The following is a 20,871-nucleotide window of genomic DNA, read 5'->3' on the forward strand; positions in this document are numbered from 1 at the left end:
GTTCCCCAAATATTTGAAATATTTTTTGATTTCTCAGTTAAACGATATGACAACCCATTCATCTTGATGAAACTTTTCAGCAGAATCGTTCCTGAAGTTCTTTTTGCTTTGTTTGTAGCTCAGAGCGTAGCTTTTATCAGCACTGGCGACAATTTGTAGAAACATTATGCTCACCATTTTATTTGGTAGAACTTTTTTTGGTGTCACTCCTATATCAAAGCCAAAGGAATCTGTCTCTGATTTTTTCACTCCTAGAATGTCCAAGGAAACGTTGTTTGTCTTTGTTATTTAGGTATAATTGCTCACAAAAAGGGAATTTCCTCTTAATTATTTTCCACCTAAACATTGAGTTAAAGTGCTGTTCCAAGGCTGTGATTACATAAGTGTTCCTTTCTTTTGCTTTCTGATTTGTTGAAATATTGCAGTAACAGTGACATGTTTCCATTCTGAGAAAAGCCTAAGGCTGCTTTAGTATTATTCCAAATGATTGAAACTGCCATCTTGCTGACTTTCCCTTGGGCAGCTTAAGGCCTGTTTACTTTTGTATTTGTTTCACATGTTCCCTCTGAGTTTGGCTGGCAGGACATCATTACCTGGTTTGACAAGACAGTTGGAGAAGATTCATATTTGATTAACTCCCTTTCTTACTGTCTGGTCAACATAAACCTCCAGAATTTTGTGTTTAAGGTTAAAATTGTCCATAAATTCCGATGTTTGCAAAAAAATAGCTGGGATTTTTTCAAATTCCCAAGTTTTGCTTTACTGCTCATTTTTTCAATCTTCAGGTAACAGTCGATAGTTAGTAGCACAGCAAATAAGCTTTTCCTCGTAAGCTGTATATCATTTCTCTAACAATTATTACAGCTGCTGTGAAATTTTCATTTTTATTTATTTTGAAGAATTCACAAGAGCCACAGGGCAAAAATAAGTAAGTTTCAAGAGTGCAACGCATGAGTTCAGGAGATTCTTTTCTGAGAGATGTTTCCTAAGAGGAAAGGAAGAAAGTCAGCAGTAAAGGGTTCCTGTGGCAGCCAAGCTGTAGTTTCTCAGTGGTAGGCAGATACAACATGGCACTGTGGAGCACTCTGACTGCAGTGCATTTTGCCTAGAGTTAGCTGTCAGATTATAAGCATACGTCTTTGGAAGGAAACATCAGCACAAAAAACAACAACAGGATCTTCATATAATTAAAAATAATTATGCAATTCCAAAGGCATTGTAATAATGTTCTTTCTTCATCATCATTAAAAGCACTGTAAGAATATTAATGTGCAAGATTTGTTTTGAACTCCAGATAGTCATGCGCGTGTGATGTGTCCAGCAGGGGCATGTGGAAGAAGACTTAAAACTCTTCTCCTTTAAGGCGGTAAATCGGGCAAGCAAAAACAGGAAATACGTTGTATGTATCTTCCATTTGAAATCTGTGTTTTTAGCTTCTTTTTTCATGCTATCCCTTTTCATTTTTTTTATTTCACACAGATTATACTGCGGAAAACTTCCTGTTAGCAAAATAGAAGTGCAGTTAACTACTGCTATACCCTCCTTACCAAAGGAGATCGATAAGCTCAAGTCAAAAATGATGTCTGCAGTGCTTCAGTGTGGTACTGGCATAGCACAAGCTTGATCCTGACTTTGTGATGCACTGAATAGCAAACTGAGCTGCCTGTAACATTTTGTAATTATTCGTTTAACACATCAAGGGCAAGTGGGGATGTAGTGGTTTGGGATTATTAGTGACCTGTTTGTCCTGGAGGAGCAAATCAACCCTGTCACCAGTACATATGGGATCAGCATATTTGTAAAATACACACACATCCCACACCAAAGCAGAATTAAGTGTCCGCTGTAATCCTAGAGCCATCACTTTTTTAGGCTTCTCCCAAGATGATTCTACTTGAAGCAACCTTCATTAGTGGCTCTCCCTAATCCTGGTCATCTTTCACTGACTCTTACGAAGTTGTTTAATGTTGAATTTAATAAATGCATTTGAATTAATGAACTATTTTAGGCAGTATTTTAATGAAAAAGATGTGAGCTTGAGAACTGTCAGAAGGCAAAACATTGGTTTATTAGAAACTTAGGGTGATGTTAAGATGAAGTTATGTAGCAGTTAGCCAGTAAAATATGGAAATTAATTCACGTTCGCTGGGATGAAGTTCACACAATGTAACACCGAAGCTAATGTACACTACATGATGTATGCTGTGATATTGGGATCTCCATAAAAACAACTCTTTGTATTTTAGAGTCGCGCACTGAATTACAAGTCTTGACCCCATGTTAGGGCCTTGTAAGCCCAGAGTGGAACCTGCCTGTACCAGGCTTGGGACTGCCTGGCTGCCACTGCCTGTGGCATGGATGAAACCTTGCAGGTAATTCCTGGTTAAAAGCAAGACAGAACTATTCTGAAGCATTACAGGAAGTGAATTTCTTTAATTCTCCATGTAATCATAGAATCATAGAATTAGCTAGGTTGGAAAAGACCTATAAGATCATCCAGTCCAACCATCCACCTACCACCAATAACCCCACTAAACCATGTTTCTCAATGCTTTATCTAAATGTTTCTTGAACACCTCCAGGGATGGTGACTCAACCACCTCCCTGGGCAGCCCATTCCAGCGCCTGACCACTCTTTCAGGAAAGTGGTGTTTAATAAAACATTTCAGGTCCTCTGGTCACCATATATTTGAGAACATGTGTACCTTCGGGGATTACATAGAAAACTTTTATTTTTCCTCAGCTTGCCTGGAACAGCAATGTCATACCTGGCGAACCTTCAGCTCAGGGACACACACTCAGGGAACGCTGCACATCAAATTAAGTGTTCTAATAGAGAGGGGTGAAACATTTCAATAGCATTCAAATTAAATTTCTGCCAGTCAAACCATTTTTGTATTGTTTTTTTCCTGACCATTTTTCCCATGATATTAATGAAGACATTACCTTAGGCTTGTTCAAACAGAAGTTGAAATATAGCAAATACAATGCCATAGTATTTTCTTAATTTACCATTAGTAATAATTAAATATCTAAAATAAGTAATACTTAAATACTTCACCATAAAACTGATTCTATCTTAATTCCAAGCTCTATTCTGCATTATTTCATCTAGTAGCCAGTTCAGGTTCTCTTTACCTGGTATGGTGTACTTCACTGAATTGTTTTGTCAGATGCTGTCAAGCCAACCTACCATTGTTAAAGAAAATCAAACTAAATCATTTTGGCATGAGCCTTCCAGGAATAAGGCGCAGAATATGAAGGGTTTGATGAAATCAAGGATTTGATTTCAATATTGTAAAAGACTGCCTGTCAAAAATGTATTACATTCTTTCAAACAATTTTGAATAAATAAACGTGTTTAAAATTGTGACAGTACAATTTAGATAAAGTTTTGGGAGATTATTTTTGAATTATAATAACTTGAGGTAAAACAGTACTTGGAACATTCCTGTTTAAAGAGAAGAAAATCTCTGAATTCTAATGGTACATAAAACTGAAATCAAGTAATACATGGTATGCAATACATGGAATTTCAAAACACTTATGGCTTGTGAATATACGAAAAAGTTCTGTTTGAAATCACCAGCTTTTTATTGGGTAATACTGAATAATGTTAATTTATGTACATATTCTGAAGATGAATACAGGAAGGTACCATTAACTTTTAGACTGCAGATGAAGATTTGTACTATCCTGACATTTATTTCAACAACTACGTTTGTTTTATGGGTTGACATTATACAAGCGTAATATGAGGGTTTCATTCAATTTTTCAGAACTTCAACATTTAAATCATAATACATCTGCAGTTCCTTGCCAGTAGACTAAGCTCATATATGTTTGCATTTAAATCATTATGTTGTTTAGAAATATTTCTTCCATAATTGTGTTGTCACAGTGGAAGAACATGCAACAAAGCCATTAACGCAATTAAAGGTCAGTTGTACATATTGTAATGGACTGCTCATTCACAGTATCTGTGCTAAGGGTCAGCGCTGCAGCATGAAATGGATTGGCCTTGTTCAGCCTGTAAATAAATGGGTCAATTTATCTTGTATTTGCTAGACAACTGAAGTAGTTTACATATTTCCAGTTTCTTAGCACTAGAAGAAAGGTAGGCTGAAGAGATGTTTTGTACAAGTGCTGGTTAGTAAAGATCAGAAAATCTTCTATTTACAAGTGTTCTATTTTTGAACTAAAACAGTAGTGCTTTTTTCAGGTGTGTGGATATGTTAGAAAGATATTGACCATGAGCATTTAAGAAGCACAAAGAATTAAGCAGCAGATAGTATTCAGTTCCTGCTGAGAACTACTACTTCCATTGAATGTTCTCTAAAATGTCACCAAATTTGAATAAAGACATGATATTGCATAATTGCATGATATTCTCACTTTACAAACAATAATGGATTCCATCCTGATGCTACAAAGTAAAATATATCTCTGGATTCTATGTGTCTTTAGATGCAGGAAAATAAAAATTTAAGTCACGTTTTCTCAGCCAAAGACCTGTGTCACACCCAAACCTCACTGAAACGCATTGATGTGGGAATTCAGAACTGTCATTGAAAAAATGAGAAGATGATGACTTCATGGATCAGTGTCAAAGAGTTGGGCAACCATCTGTATCTTTTGTTTCAGGACCGTTTGTTGTACTTTTGATTATTGATCTGCCCATACAGAGAAGGAACTCTGTAAACTAGGAAACTATAAGACAACCTCATCCAAAACCCAGGAAGGGTTACAATGTCATTTCATGGGAAAACAGTGCAACCAAGCCAAAAGTTCGCTGTGACTAGTAACAAGCTTAATCAAATTCTATATGTTTTGAATTTCAAGTTTGAAAATTGTAGCTTAAGGGTTAATATTTCCAGTCTTACAAAAAGCTTAACATTGATTTTCACTGTTACCTCCTTCAGAACAAAAGTTTGTACTTGCCTGGCACGACCAAGTTCAACTCCTTCCTGTGGTCCTTCCTCCTGAAGAAAGCAAACAGTAATTATGTTGCGTAAAATAACTCAAACTTTGCATCAGTGTCCTGATATCTAAGTAAATAACATAATTTTTGCTGCCAGCCCAAACCAGCCATAAGCTACCTGACTTTCACAAAGCAGCTAGTGAGGCTCTGTGAAAATAATTCATTTGAAATGCCTCATTTCAGATATTAAAGGTTTGGGAAAGCCATGTTTTGTAGCTGCTAACAAGAGTCTATGGAATCTTATCTTTTTTGTCTTCCTTAGAGCCTGTTACAGCAAAAATTACTGAAGAATTCTTACTTGGAGACTCATAAAATTCATATAATCTTTGTGTTACAAAGTTGAGAACATGGAGTTTTATTTTCTACCTACTGAACTACAAATCTTTGGGCAATCTGTCTGCCTCAGTTACATTTAGAACAAAATCAGAAAACAAAAATAAAAACAAATGTATCACTTTTAAAAGAGAGCACATGAATTCTCTGGGAAGAGGGATAAATTTACATTTGCATCTGAGAAGGGCTTGCTACTCTTAAAATAACCTAACTGCTTAATATTTAAATCATTAAGGTCTTCCGTAATCCCTGCTAAGCATCTCTGCATTCACTTGTTCCATAAAGACTTGTGTATGAATGCTTGAGGTAGGCAACTTGAGCATGATAGCTGAATCTTGAGGGGCCTGCCAAGTCTCCATCAGATACCTGGAATATACATGGGCTTTTGAGTTAGGGCCTTAATTACTTATTTGTAAAAAACGCATTTGATGCACTTGAATAATAGCTGCAGTTACTGTCCTTGCCATAAGGCTGACTCAGGGCTGTGGTGGCCCAACAGGTGTAACCACAGCAGCTGCACTCATGTGTTCTTAGTCAAGGCCTACAGTGTTCTGGTAGACTATAGTTTTTGGATGTGCATCCTTTGTTGCTTTTATTTGTGAGACAACAAATAATTAGATGAACAAGTAGACAAGTTAGGCAGGGTGCAGTAACAGTCTGCATTCACGATTAGCCCAAGTGAGGCCACCTCCTGGAACCAGCCACAGCCTGTGCCTGTCCTGACACAGAGTGTGAAGTATAAAATAAGCACAGCAACATTTTATTTTCAGCTCTTCTATTATGTGGTGTTTGTTATCTGTTGGTTGTATCTCTTCTCTGATTATTAGGTTTTTATTAATGTGTTCCTTAATCAATAATCACTGCAGTCATAGACTCAGACCTGCAATCTGAAGCCCCTTGGATAACAACATATGCTTCTTAACCAGTACTTCTCACCTTCTGGTCTACGACTTCATATCCATGTGAATTGCAGGTTCCCTGTGCTGCCTCAAATGCCCTTTCAAAAACCTTTTGCTACCAGAGAGTAATGAGAGGAGCTATGTGGGTTATTGCTGTTGTAATACAGGGAAGAATGGCACTGCTTCTAGGATAAGTGTTATTAAGAGACACGAACAAGTACTTAATGTGTAATTCTTGCTACTGTTTAAAATAAGGGATTAATAAGAAGAAAATGTACTATTTGTGTTTAGATCTGATCCTCAACAGTGCCATAGCCATGGGCTGTTTGTGTTCAGTCTACATCATCTAGACTAAAAATAGCCTTCCTGTCATCTTATTGGCAGAGGTTTAGCTACTCCTTTAATTCTCTTTAAAAATGGATAGAGAGAAAGACAGCATAAATATTGAATATGTGCAGATACACCAATAAGTAACTAGGAGCAAATTCCTGATGCTTTGAATGGCTTTCTGGTTAAACAGAATTCAGGTTTTGCTCAAGTAAAGAGGCATTTTTTAAGTGAGGATCACTATTAAATGTGTTAGGCTAATTTTTATTATTGTTTATTAACTTCTTTAAAATAGTTATTTTAATGATATTTAAATAGTTACATTAACACATTTGTTTTATTTTTATTTGCATCCTACTTAGGTTTTGTTCTTTTATGCTTCCTTTGTATGTTGATAAGAAATGACTGATGTGATATTTTATTTCTTTTCCGTTAAGATTAAAAGCCACATTATTTCTAATTTTTTTTAATAAAGTAGGAAGACAAGCAGCTACTGACTGATAAAATACTGTGAAAAAAATCAGAAAATTCTGAATTTTGTGAGTTTTTTTATCTAACCTTTTTCAGTACTGAACGAAGAACTGGCTTGTTCTTGTTCTATCTGTCTTCAGAAAACATGAGCTTCTTCAGAAGATTTCAGGACACCAGTTTCAGTGTAAAAAAGACACAGTTTTGATGTGGACTTAGGTCTGTGTTGTCTTTTTCCTTACCTTAACAGGATATTCTGGCTTTGAAAAAGCCATGAGAATTAGATACCGATTTCTCAAACTCACCTAAACCTACAAAGGAAAATTTTCCACTGTGTTTGTAGAGTAAGGCTTGAGGGTAGAAGGACTGAAAGGATTTTGTCAGTGGATTACTTATATATCCTCCTATTAGAAACACATTTTCCTGTGTAGTCTAAAATAAAAACTACACGCTTTGCATAAGCTGAGCTCTTCTGCTTCTGCAGTCTCCTTTCCTCTCACCTACACCCACCATGGTGCCTATTTGTATCCTCTGTAATGTTATTCTACACACTCATCTTAGGAATTGCCTATGTTCACTCAAATATGCATATACTGCAACATCTGTTTCTTGTTATCTGTGGTTTCTGGAGTTGGTGTTTTGAAAATTTTTATATTGTTGCCAATTGAATTGCCCTAAAAGATCAGCTTTTATTGAAGGCAGATTAGGAGAAGAGCTATTTGAAAGTAAGTTATCTTAGCTACTGCTGTCACGGAAGGTTGTTGGTGTTGTTTCTTAGAACTGATTCTATGAAACACTTGATGTTGCTTTTTTTTTTAAACATTGGAGCACTCAACATCATGTGGATAGTTGCATTCCATCTGTTGTACATGCATTTCATTAGGATAACAGGGGGACCAGTTTTCAGAACTGATAATCAAAACAGAGCATTTTGGGAGAAAATTGGACTTAACTGAAGTATCTTTACAGGTGCAACACAGACCCCTGGTAAAAATATTTATAGATATAGCAGAATTTGTATGAAGGCAGTAGTCAGAGGTCATATTTTTGAGAGAAATATCACCATTAATATGAAGTGTTTATTAGTGTATATTGCAATGATTTTATGGATGTTTTTAAAGGTGTTTTCTCATCCTAAAAAAAAAGTGAATGACTCCATACCAGAGTTACATTCCTAAAAGATTTAGTGTTTTCAACATCATAAAAATATCGTAAAAATACTCCCTATCTTGAAAAATCAAACCAGCTATTCTTGTTTCAAGTTTCATCTAATATATTGTTCTGTATGGCTGTATGATAAACACATTATTCCTTGAACAGGAATTAAGAGTAAAGCTGCCAGGAAGGGGTTTTGTTGTCAGAGTTGTTCCCGCCTCATGTTTTGTAAGAGATTTCATGGTCCTATTGTAAAGAGTGGATGATTTAAAACGTGTTCCCAAGATAAACTTTCCCATTGTCATTAATGAGGATGGATAATACTGAGTGACAAGTGCATTAGGAATGACACAGAAAGAGCTGTTAGATTTGTCAGAGCATATCACTTCAGGCAATGAAACTTGAGGACATTCTCTTTTAGCAATTTTTTGCTATTTATTAAAGAGCCAAGACTTGTGATTGCTCACACAGGTGGATTTTACTGTTTTGTTCATTAAATACTTAGATACCTTCTCAAAGGTGATAAATATTAGCATGGTGCTCCACTGCAAGGAGTTCTGCAGGGTATTTTGCTTAGAAACAATTCAACAAAACTAACGTACCTTTTATTTATCTTAAAAATGCTTATTTGGTGAATCATTTGTTTATTTGTGATATTTTTACTGAAGGAAATACCTAACATTATGTAATAAGATGCGCTCTAAACTATTACAGGGCAGCTTCTGGGATAGAGTTTTAAAATTAGGACACTACACAAGAAATTTACATTGACTTAAAAATGTATTTCTCCATAGAGAAAGACTTTTTAAATATTTAATCTCTGAATAATTAATAATGTATGACTTTCTCTGGTGTTTAAAATCTTTCCAAACTACAACATGCCTATCAATTTCCATTTTGAACATGCAATTGGTCACTTTTTCGCCTTGATTCATCTTGCCTGGCTGCCAACCAAATTTTGCCTCCGTATACCTTCTTGACACTAATAATGACTGAGTTTCTGTTCGTTTGCGTGCAAGATTTCCCAAGCGGCAGTTTGGGGCTGGGATAAACTATCTATCATGATTGCGTACAACTAATCTGCCTCAACCAAACCACCCAATGATTGAAATTACATTTGACAATTCACCTCTCCTTGGCGTGCCTGAGGTGAACATAGCTACAGACCATCCCCGGAAGGGCATAGCAGCTCTTCCATATGTTGGGGAGGATCCTTTTATTTGTGTCAAGAGACTTTTAGCAAAGCATGTATAGGCAAATATGTTTTTTCCTTAGACTTCCTTGTTTTCGAATACATAGCTGCTGCTTTCTCCTCACCAAAGCATTTCGTTTTTGTGAAACATTTTCTGATTTTTATTTCATTAGAACTGTTCAACTCTCTCTAGGCTTAACCAATGCAATACTGGATGTATAGGAGATTAAAAATTCAAGAGGTATTTAAAGCATCATGTTTTGTTTGTTAGAACATTATGCTATTAATAGACCACATGCTAGTCAAATATCAAACAAGATGCCTCTTTCTGTGCTGACCTTAACCGAAGCTTAGATCTGCTTGGAGCATTTTGTTAATACAGAAATTAAGGAAGAATGACAAAGCAAAATCTGCTCTGCCACAGAGAAAAATCTTCAATTATTTTCCAGATTACGCATTTATTCATGTTGTGTATACTTACTGGTTTGAATAGCTGCCTGTGTGAATATGATCTGACAAAACAGACCTTTTATTTCTGGGTAAGATAACTCAAGTTGTCTTCAGAGTAAGAAAGCTTTCTTATTTTTGCTAATTACCCTCTTTTTTGTATAAATTCACTTTTATAAGAAACATTTAAGTAACAGCGTATGTCATCAGTAGTGCTGCTTTTCATTACTTGTGTGTATGATTCGTTTCATCAGATATAATTACTTCATTTAAATACAAAGTTACTGAATAGTTAGAATAATAAAATTTCCTTTAGGAAAAGGGATCATTTCTTTGTAGTTTTGTGTTACAGTTCCCGTGTATTGAGTTAAAAGATGCACTGTTTTGATAAGCCAGATGGAAAATACTGAAGAATTGTATCAATTTCCCACCGCTTTGCGTAACAGCATGTTTTGCTGTATTTGTGTGTTTCAACAGAAGCATAAAGATCTGCAGTCAAATCGTCCTTTTAAATAAGCACAGTCCATTTCTGCTGCTGAAAAGGGGAATTTCATTGGTGTTCACATGAAGGCATGACCATCAGCCTGATCCTGTTTCTGACACATCAAGTCATACTTCTCTCCTTTCTTAAAACCGAAATGCATTTTTTCTAGCACATTTCATTCAGCTGATCAGGTTCAAGCTACATTAATAGTCTTTTTCAAATGCTCGGCAGCTGAATATAGTATATGCATTGATCTTAGCTGGGAGGAGGAAGCTAAGTAACATGGGTATCATGCTTTCTGTAGCATTCGCAGACAACATGTCCAGAAGAATCAGGACGCTGTTGCATACATAAATCATTATTCTTACTAACCCACTGAAAGTAAGGAAGAATAGCTTAGCCGCACAGCCACGCTCAGTTGACTTGTTACAGTTGGAATGCACTAAATACACCCATAGTTTTAGTCCCACTGTCAATGTTTACTGTAATTCATCTTGTTCTCAGTCTTTTTTCTTTATGTGTATGTATGGGACCAACGCTGTGCCCTGCTGGATGGAGCTATCTGTAAACAAGCCTTCACACATGCAAAAAGCAATATTGCTAAATTAGAGCTGGTAGCCCAAGCAGAGCACCAACATAACTACAGCTGTTTGCATCATGCCAGCTCAGTATGTTCATGGTCTTTGTAGTAGCTATTCTGTTTCTACACAGTTCCCCAACTTCTCTTCCCCCCTCTTGAGTAGTAACCATGAATTCCCAAAAATAGCTTGTTTGATCCTTACTGTGGTTTTTGATATTTTCTTGGGTATTCTTTCCTGTGCCATCAGGGCATTACACTATTTCTTGGCATAATTACCTATCTCCTATATGACCATAAATCATAGTTCTTATCTACATCAGAGGAAATAGTTGCAAGAAAAATGTTTAAGTAACTGGCATTTTTAATTTCTATAGAAAAACCTACATTACAGTAGACTACAGTTTTTTACCAGTAAAGAATGGCAATCTGAGATGCTTTATAAAATGTATTTTTAAAAGATTTGTCAACTGCTGATTCTTGAAAAATTGCCTATTTAAAAAAGGATTATTTTACTTGCGACTACTTACAAGTAGTGTCTTCTTGTCTTGAAGAAATTCTGCTTGCTATTGTGAGTTTACAGTAATTTCTGATAGCTTAGATATCCTTTTTTGGTTTCAGTATTCCAATTATGATATCTTTGATACTTTCTAGGCAATAGTTCCTTGTCTATCTGGAAAGTTAAATGACCACTCCCTTCTTGGAGTTCGGAGCAGCAGTGATCTGAAAAGGCAGATCACTCATTTTATAGCAAGCAATATGATTGTACAAAAGTTTTGTCTTCTGGTGTGTCAATTACTCAAGAATGGTTTGTGACTTGTAACTCCCAACTAAGAAAGTAAGCTTAGTAGTACGTTAAATACATGATAACTTGCTCATCTGTACTTTCAGGATGAAGTTTGTGGACCGTATTCCCTAACAGTCAGTCTTAAAGCAAAGATTATTTATAAGCCTCTGTGCTGGAGTGATCCAAGTACTTTGTAACTGTTACCTGCACCAGTTTTGTTAGCAATAGGCCATATTGTCTCAACACATGCTGGTGAAAGCCTCTTGTGCTTATCATACATCTGAGTTTTGAAGTTATTAAATAATGATTATTTGGTAGCATTACAAGCATGATTTCCTGTTATGTGGTACTTTCCTTTCACTTCAGTAGGTCCTGCAGTTCTACATAGCTCATTAAACGTAAGTAGGTAGTATAGCTATTTTGTATATCATAATAGGTATTTGAGTAAGGTGTACATTTTAAAGAAAAGGAGAAGCCACCTGTAATGCAATAACAGCAGGGGGGCAAAGTCATTGGGTACAACAAATGAGAACAAGCCCAAATGCAGCAAATAAAGGAAACAAAGGAAAAGAGCAGCTTACCTTTGGAAGACCTCCTGTAGGCAAGGAACCCCAGCCAGAAGCCCCCACCTCTTCTGCCAAGCCTTAAATGAGGTCTGGGAAGGGGTGGATCCTGGCTCCACCCTTTCCAGTCACTCAGGAGCATTGCTTGCACCTGAGCTCCCCTGGGTTGGCCCTGCCTTCCCACCATGTGCACCATCACTGGTTCAAGCTGTGACTTAGTATTTCCACTACACTGTCTAAAGTGAGAAAAATAAATAACTGTCTTTAAAAGCAAACTTTAAAAAAGATAGATACAATTATATGTTAAAAATAATCTTATCAGCTTTATACACTTAAATTTTGTATTCATCCTCTGACATTGAGCTATGCCCCTATTGCCAGCTAGTTCTGACCTTAGGATCTTTAAACATGCTTACATGCAATTATATTAGTCATTGAACGTTACATATTGATGAATTAAGATGAAAGATTGGTTATTTGTAATTTCTTTCAAGTCATTTCTCTATATTTATATAAATAAGATCATTAGATAGCACTGTGTAAAGTAATTATAGGCAAAAAAAATTATTTTAGTAAAAAAAGGATTTCCATGTATTTTTGTATTGCTTCAGTGATACACACAAATGCATTTATAATTCAGGCATTTCAACCATTGCTGACATCGTCTTTAAGTGCTTGCCCATTCTAATGTAGCACACAGTATGGCACTCATAAATGGGGCGATATATCGTTGGGCCTTTCCACTGGAAGAGAAGTCAGCAGTTCCTGACCTGTATCATAAAACTTGTCTGAATGTCCTTTGTGCATGGCATTTTATGCTTTAAAAGTGCAGTGCCTAACTTTGAAATGTTTGAAATCAGTATGAGACAGGACTGGCTGGAAAAGTGTATTTCCTGTTTTGAAAAACGGTATGCCGAGGAAAGTTACAATCTAAATAGATTTGTTTAACAGTCAACTGTAAGGGTTACTTTTAATGTATCACGGTGCAACAAACAACAGGAATCGCTGATTCGTGCGTGAAGGTGGTCCTTACAGGCATACCTCAATTAGGATGAAATTGTTACTTGCAAGATGAGCAAATGTATGTTTCCCAACTTCAAATTAAGTATTACCTGAACATTTTTGTATATTCTTAAGCATATGTGCTCTTAAAAAGCGTAAGGGTGTACAGTAAATTACTTCCAATCTGGCCCTGATCCTTCTGCAATAGATTCGAGATTTCTAGGCCCTATAGATATTCATACGTCCTAAGTAACTATAGCAGTTGTGACAGCAGTGAAGCTGCTGATAAGAATTCTTCAAGACATAAAAATATCATAAACAGCAGATAAAATTGATGCAAGTCTAGTCTGTAATTCAAAGAAGGCTTCCCCATCAATTTCCATATCTACGCACACTGTGGTGATTCATAACAGCTTTGTTATTGTAGAGGCAAGAAGAGATCATTACAATGCCTTTGTATTACAGAAGCATAATTTTAAAATCACTTGAAATGAAATTATTGCTTTCAGAAACTGAAAATAGAATAGATTTTAAACTTCCACTTAAAAAAAATAATATTTTTCATAAAAGAGACTATGTAATTCTCTCTGCCATGTTAATGAAACTTTACGTATTATCCATCCTTTAAAAAATACATCATCAGCTGCACGTAATTGCTGTTCCTGAGATGTGACAGATGTTAGAAAAGTATCAACTAAAACTTTCCATTGACTAAAGTGTAGTACATAAAAATTTACCCAAAAAAAAACTTTTTTTTTTTTTTTTGGCAAACAAAGAGCTGTTTACACAAATCCGTACTGCAGAAACTGCTGCTCTGTGAGACTGAGCAGCCCCTGTATGAGCTTGTGCAAATGGAATCAATAGAAAGCTGTATGAGCATCCCATCGGTATGTCTATAAAACACATACCTATTAGGAAAAATAAGATTGTCTGAAAATAAAATAATAGTAGGAGCCCCTGTTTGCCGTAGGGGATCAGAGAATCGTGGAACAGTTTGGGTTGGATGGGACCTTTAAGATCATCTAGGATTGCACTACAAGTTCAGTTAAGACAGATACTTCAATGTCTGCAAAGTTGACCCAAGGAATTTGGCAGATATTCTTTGCAGATTTTTTCACAAGAGCAAGTGCCAAACCAGCATCACATTAAGTGGTTCTAATGTGTCAAACATACTATTTTTCTAATTGTATGAAAAAACAAAGAACATGGATATAGCAAGAGAGAGACGTCTTTTTGGGTGGCAAGGAATTTATCGAATTCAGCAAGTGTTTGCATAGTAGTTTTAGAAAGCCTTGATGAGTCAAACCAATTATTTTCTCTGGGGTCTCTCCAAAAGTAAGAACTGTGAAGCATGTGGCATGAAAATTAGTTTCCCCCTCTGTCACACCTTCACCTCAACAGTACTGGAGCCATTCTTCTTCCCTGCCATCATTTTTGAGACTAGGCAAAAGTAAAGCTGGCCAGAACTTAAAGGTTCCGATATTGTTGTTCTCAGAGACACACTGCTGCCAAATAATGCAAAGAAAAAAATCGGTTCCTACAGGTGACACTGAATTACTCTGTTTAACTTCATAATGCTCTGATGAATCATTACTGGAGTCATGATAGGAAAATCCAAGTAATCTTGCACTTTGGACAAAAACTCCAGAAATTGGAATGCCTTGAGCAGCTGGATTAATGCTTTCACTTCTTTGCTGCTACACTTGATTAGCAACCAAGCTCTCTTGGCTTGCTATGAATATGAACTCATTAACAAAAGCGAACCAGATAGTCAGTCTTATGTCAGAGGGATTCAAAGGAGGATTCTCTGGCCTCAGGATGGAAGTTCAGCTGACATCCAGAGCCTCAAGCTGCGTCAAATGCTGCGGGCACTGCCACTATTTTCTGAATTCCTTAGCAACATAGAAGTCCTTGTAACTTGTTGGTGTTGATTTGCCAAAAGAAATGCAATCTCTGGTTGCAAAACTACTGTTTGATGAATTGTTCCATTCAGCTCCACAATTGACGAAAGTTCCACGTAACATTAAATATTCTAGGCTTATCCTTAGATGTCTTTGCTTCCTCCCAGAGCCCATGAAGACAAAGACAGAAAAAAGCTTTTTGCACAGACTGTAGCCTGTTCCTCATGAATATTCAAAGACTTGCTTCAATCACAAAGAACAGAAAAACATATCAATCCAACCACTTATATTGATACCAGGCTACTGATTCGAGTGTTTTATCATAATGCCTTTCCTCCTCTCAACAGAAACCTATGCACTATTTCCCTTTCTTAGATTTTTCACCTTTTCTTTTTTTGCAGCTTTAGCATTTTTTGGAGGCGGGACTACTTAGTACCATCAAATCTTATTGCGCATTTTATGAAGGGGTTGGGGCTGTCACCATTATTTGCTCAGGTCTATTTTTACACAGTCTCTACGTGCAATAATGTTTAGGGACCCTGGTTACATAAAAAGCTGCTAAGCCCACCCTCATTCTAAAAGCAACTACTCCTTCAAAAGTTCAAGCAGTGATACCGATGTCTGGTATCTTCAGTGGAAAGTGTCTTCAGTTCCTCCTTTCAGCCAGGTTGCTTATGCTAAACCGTGTCTCTGTTCCAGAGTGGAGAACACAAACTGACAGGCTGATAATTGCACAAAAATTCTACATCAGCTCTGGTCCTCAGAGAACAAAATTCCTGGGTAACAGTCTAGAAGTCAGAGTGGTAGGAAATATTTGCACAGAATTTCATTCCTATCTCCGACGCTATGTCAGCCAGACAGGGGTACCATGTGATTTTATTTGATGAGAAGCGGTGACCTTTGGATTGGGACACCGAAAGTTAGGAGGTGGTCTGCTAAATGCTGTACCTGGTGGACCAGGACTGGGAAGCTTCATCAAATGAGGTGAGGGCTGTGGACAGCCTGGCTGAGTAGAGGTCTCGAACAAAACATCTGTTTGCCTGGGAAATCAACAGTAGTATTTCTAAGCGTGGTGTTGCCTTGTGTCTCTGAACACGTTTCTGGTTTCTGTGGCCAGATTTAAGCTTTCTCTCATTCGTAAGGTCTTTCAAAAGTAGGACAAAGGGATTCTGGTAACAATGATTATCCTTGTCTGATCAAGGTTCTCTACTTATTGAGGTCTCTATCAGTTACCAGTTCAGATCTCTGCCCCCATTTCTCCCATCTTTCTCACAGAACTCCAGGATTTTTGGTATCCTAATTGTGCCATGCTCCATTCGACAGCACAGATGATGACTAGATCTCATTGCTAAAGTCAGCCTCTTCTTTCTTTGCAAGGAAGCATTTAGAAGGGCAGTATATTGCTTTGTAAAGAGAAGCATGTTCCGTTATTCTCAAGTCTGTCACCAAAACTAGATCTGTCTCTGTCCTTCTGGTCTGATGGTTAAGGCTAAGGGAGACTTCATGGTCCCATATCTTAGCTGGACATCAGATTTCTCCTGCTCTAACTGGCAGCAACTTCTGTTCCACCGTTTTTCATCCCTGATTAACTTAAATAGCTTTGTAGTCTAATGCTGAAATTTCTATTCAAACTATGTTGTGATGCAAATCTAGCTAACTATAGGAAGGGAAAAGAAACAACCTTTTATCCTTTGCTTTTCCCAATCTATCCAATATATTTAATAAAGAAAAACAATAGCCTAAGCTACCACTGTCTCTTACCGTCTTGCTATACAAGTTCCTTATGTTTTATTCCAGCTTTTGTGTTTGTAATTCTACTGGTTTGATTTTGCTATCTCATCTTTATACTATTTTTAAGTCTTACTACATTTTAATAGTATTTAATTCCGAGTGCTTCTTTTCAAAGTTCAGATATTATCCTCTGGAGCCCCTTCATAGGGCAAAAGTGTCAAATTATTGTTATTGCCATTATAAATATCACTAGTGTTGCTTGTGTGTTTGTTTTTAATGTGTGTTTATCAATACTTTCAGCAGATTTAATAACTGCTCTTTTTTTTCATTCCTTCTGCAAGTTTTTACTACCTTTTCTTCCTTTATCAGCTCATTTTTGCACAGAAAAGATAAAGACTTGGGACAGAAGAGAAGCAAAAGGGCTGTGGGAAGTTAGCAGAGAACTTTGGGAGAACTGAAATTTGTCAAGGACAAAGCTGAATACTGGAGAAGGTGAGGCTGTTTTAGGTGAAGACACAAAAGCTGTGGGGTTTCCCATGCTTTGAGATGTGGCTCTCTCCCTCTCTTGCAGAATTTCATCTTCCTTAGACTATGTCCTTCTCCAACATTCTCTCAGGAACCTTCAGTCTCTTTTTTTTCTGTAACATTGCCTTCTAAATCTTTTCTAACCCCTGCAGCACGCACACTCTGACCCTGCCTCTAATCCTTTGGCTGCAGCAAGAATAGCATTTTACAGCTCTATTAGGATGAGGCTGTGAGAGCTGTTCAGGCTAATACTGTCAGTCTTATCTTCTTAAGCAGAGGCAAAAGTCAGTAACTTGCTGTGTTAGGATTTCATCAACATAGCCTAAGTCTTGAATTAGCTCAGCATGTAAGTTCAGTGAAAGAAGAGGTTTTCATAGAAGAGGAAATTTTTAACGTATTACTGAAGGGGTATAATGAGATACTTTTGTGAATTTTTGTAAGATCATCCCAAACAGAGAAGAAGAAAAGAGATTTCACAAACAGCAAAATATTGCTATCTAAGAGGTGATATCTAAAGTCATGTTAAATTGCAAGGACCTTTAAAATGAAGAGGTTTATATTTGCTTCTTAGTAAAAATGGGGATAATAGAAGGACAGAGGGAGGCTAGCGATCCTTATCAAAACACCACGCTACGAAAATAATCTTTGCCATAGTATTTAGAATATGCATGGATTTATTAAGATTTTAAAGAGTGCAGATAAATAGTTCAGGTATTGACGAGGGAAGCATTAAATACATGGTCTGAGGAGAAAATTTGTATACTAATTTATAAGGGAAGAATAATTGCTTTCATCCTAATTTTTATGATATATGACTTTGAGAAAAGAAGTTGTCACTATCTGAGTTTGCAGTGCCTAAGCACAAGTGTTATACTATTAGGAGTTATCGTGCTAACTCTTGTTATATCTTCTGGTGTCCGTTGTCATAGCTAGTATTAGGAAAGTCATGGATCTGTTAAGGGTTTTTGGATATTTCTTTTCTTCTACCTCTTGTTTTGGTTCCTTGGTTTGTGTGTCAGCTCTCACTTGGTGAGTTATGTGCAAGAATATTGTGACTATCCTGACCATTAATGTAATTTTGATTGAAGTCTCATGTGATTTAAAAACACGGTTGTCACAAAGAATGTTTTCAGAAAAACACAACAACCAATGTCAGCTAGATCCACATGTCCTGCTAGCTGGAACATAAATGAGTCATAAAAAACAAGTGACACAAAAATGAAATCTAACTTATTTGTTTCTTGATTAGACTATAAATAATACTCAAAGTACTCAGAGCCCCATGGAGAAAACTGTGTAGGAATATCAGACTTGGTATCATAGAATTCCAGTGATTACTGGAACGTACCAAATGGTAGAGGACAGCATTATCATGCCAAGTCCACCATGGACATTGATTCCAAGGTGTTCTAATCTAACATTGAGAATCAGCCTTCTTTTCTGAATTTCTCTCTTTAGAAGAGCTATGTTTTGACTGTAGGTAGTTTCCATGCAGTCATTTGTTCTCCCAAATAGGCTTTGTGGATGCTTCCACGCTTGGCTTCATCTGAAACTCAGACGAAGCCAGAAAGTTGTCCAGGGTGTGAATCATTTGTGTGTGTGCATGATGATGCAGTGGGTGGAAGCATATAAGTCACTCCAGGTACTGTTAGGTGCAGAGGCTTCTTTCTATGATCTGTATGAGTTTGTCCTCTATCTATAGAGCATAAATGCAGTGAGAGAAAACAGTAGAGCAGGAGATTAAAGGGACTGAAGGCTAAACATTTGCTAAGATATGAAAGCAAAGAGAAAGGAAAAGAAACCAAGGTTCAGCAATATATGGTTAAGATGTGAGGAAAGATGGAAACGCTAAACACAGAAAATAAGGATATAAGGAATGACCAATTCAAGGCTTCAATTAAGATGATTACCCTTATAACAAGTTTTTAATTCAGTCTTTTTCTAACGGTCTTAAGAACAGGTTTGGAGTCACCTTTGCCTGGCGGGAAGGTAGCAACGGTAAAGACAAAGGTGTGCAGTATTTGTAACCACAATGCCATACAGCTGTAATATTTCAGAACAGTTGTTCCACTCAGATGTCTTGGTTTGTCTAGTAGATTTGTCTAGATTTGTCACATCTTTAGAAAAACTGAAGTGCTGTCTCAGTGGTTTTAAATTAATTTGTTCTTGCAACTGGGATTTAACAGTTCCTTTGAAGCAATTATTATTTAGTACAAGTGTATATGAGAAGCTACCTGTCAATGAGTACTTGGGGACTCCTCAGTATGCAGATCACTGACCTGATAAACTGTAACAGCTCCAAGGGAGTTGTTATGGTCTGTCGCATCAATGAGTATTTAGGGACTCTTTAATATGTGGATTATTAGGACAGTAAAAACGTCTGCAGCCCTTTGTGTCAGTGCAGCTGTTCCACATGAGCATTGAGATACTGCACAGCCATACGGAGTGCTGTAGAGAAGCAGCGGACTAAGCGAATGCAGTAGCCATGATTTTACATTAAAAAAGTGATCTTTTTTAAACATTTTCCCCCCAAAAAAATAGAAAGTAATCCACACACTAAACTGTGTTTTAAGATTGCATGTCTAAAAATTGCCGTTTTGCAATAACACATTCAGTGGGAAAAAAAATTCCCAGATTGAATTCTGTGCCTTCACTACTGTCTGCAGGAAGGTCTTCTATTTAGAAATGTCTGTCCAGAGAATAGGCCAAGAACAAGTTGTCACGTAAGTATTTTAAAAAGCTCTGGAAGATAAAGGAAGTTTTAAACTATCCTGATCATATGCATATATGAAGTTGGATTCTTTATAAAGATCTCAGAAGTATCAGAGATGTAATTTAGCTTTTATCTTATTTTTTCTCTTTTAGCTTTCTTTTATAGTTGAATAAAGATCACTGGTTTTTCTTAAAATAAGATTGTGTCGTACTAGAAGGAGTAAAAATGATGTGATGCAGAACTTTGTAACCTTGTATTAAAATGCAAAGTTTGAAGGATGTAAAGTAGTTGCGTGAGAAATTTAGACAGGAGTGCGCTCATGATATTCACAAAGTCACTTGTTTGCAGCCTCAGCCCGTGTGCATCTTCATCCAGCCAGGTCACCAAACTTTATTCATTTGAATCATTCTTATAAGACGTACTTGCTGCTGCAGTTACCAGTGATTTTTCCTTTTCTTGGGAGCAGTGTTGGAACAACTGGTTTCAGACACACTTCAAGATGCTGGGATATAGTAAATTTTGTATTGCGTAGCAGCTGCTTGACTTTTTTTGTTTAAGAGCAGTGTGACACAAGTTCCTTTGTTCAGCAAGGCAAAAAAAAGCTTCCTTTTGGAATGCTACACCAAGGAAATTAGTTTCACAGGTCAAACAGACTCCTTGTCAGGACATAAGAGTATGAATATCCCAGTTTGCTCTCAGTCACTATAGGAAAATTTAGTAAGCTGCTTTAGCTGTTGGGTGTATTAATGTAACGTCACTAACTTTTGGTAGTATTTTGTATGCATA

At 36.8% G+C, this 20,871-nt stretch overlaps 1 protein-coding gene across 2 annotated transcripts in view; it reads left to right on the plus strand.

The window, feature by feature from the left end:
- The window catches only part of ELP4 (elongator acetyltransferase complex subunit 4), a 130,450-nt gene that overhangs the window by 62,473 nt on the left and 47,106 nt on the right, over positions 1–20,871 (plus strand). The window contains exon 10 of one of the 2 annotated variants that reach the window (XR_002440504.1): positions 17,217–17,339. The exons of the other annotated variant lie outside the window; for it this stretch is intronic. The gene's annotated coding sequence lies outside the window, so the exon portion shown is untranslated. The remainder of the gene's footprint in view (positions 1–17,216; positions 17,340–20,871) is intronic. 2 annotated transcript variants of the gene reach the window in all.

Source organism: Numida meleagris, chromosome 6 (genome assembly GCF_002078875.1).
Source record: "Numida meleagris isolate 19003 breed g44 Domestic line chromosome 6, NumMel1.0, whole genome shotgun sequence".
NCBI lineage: Eukaryota > Metazoa > Chordata > Aves > Galliformes > Numididae > Numida > Numida meleagris.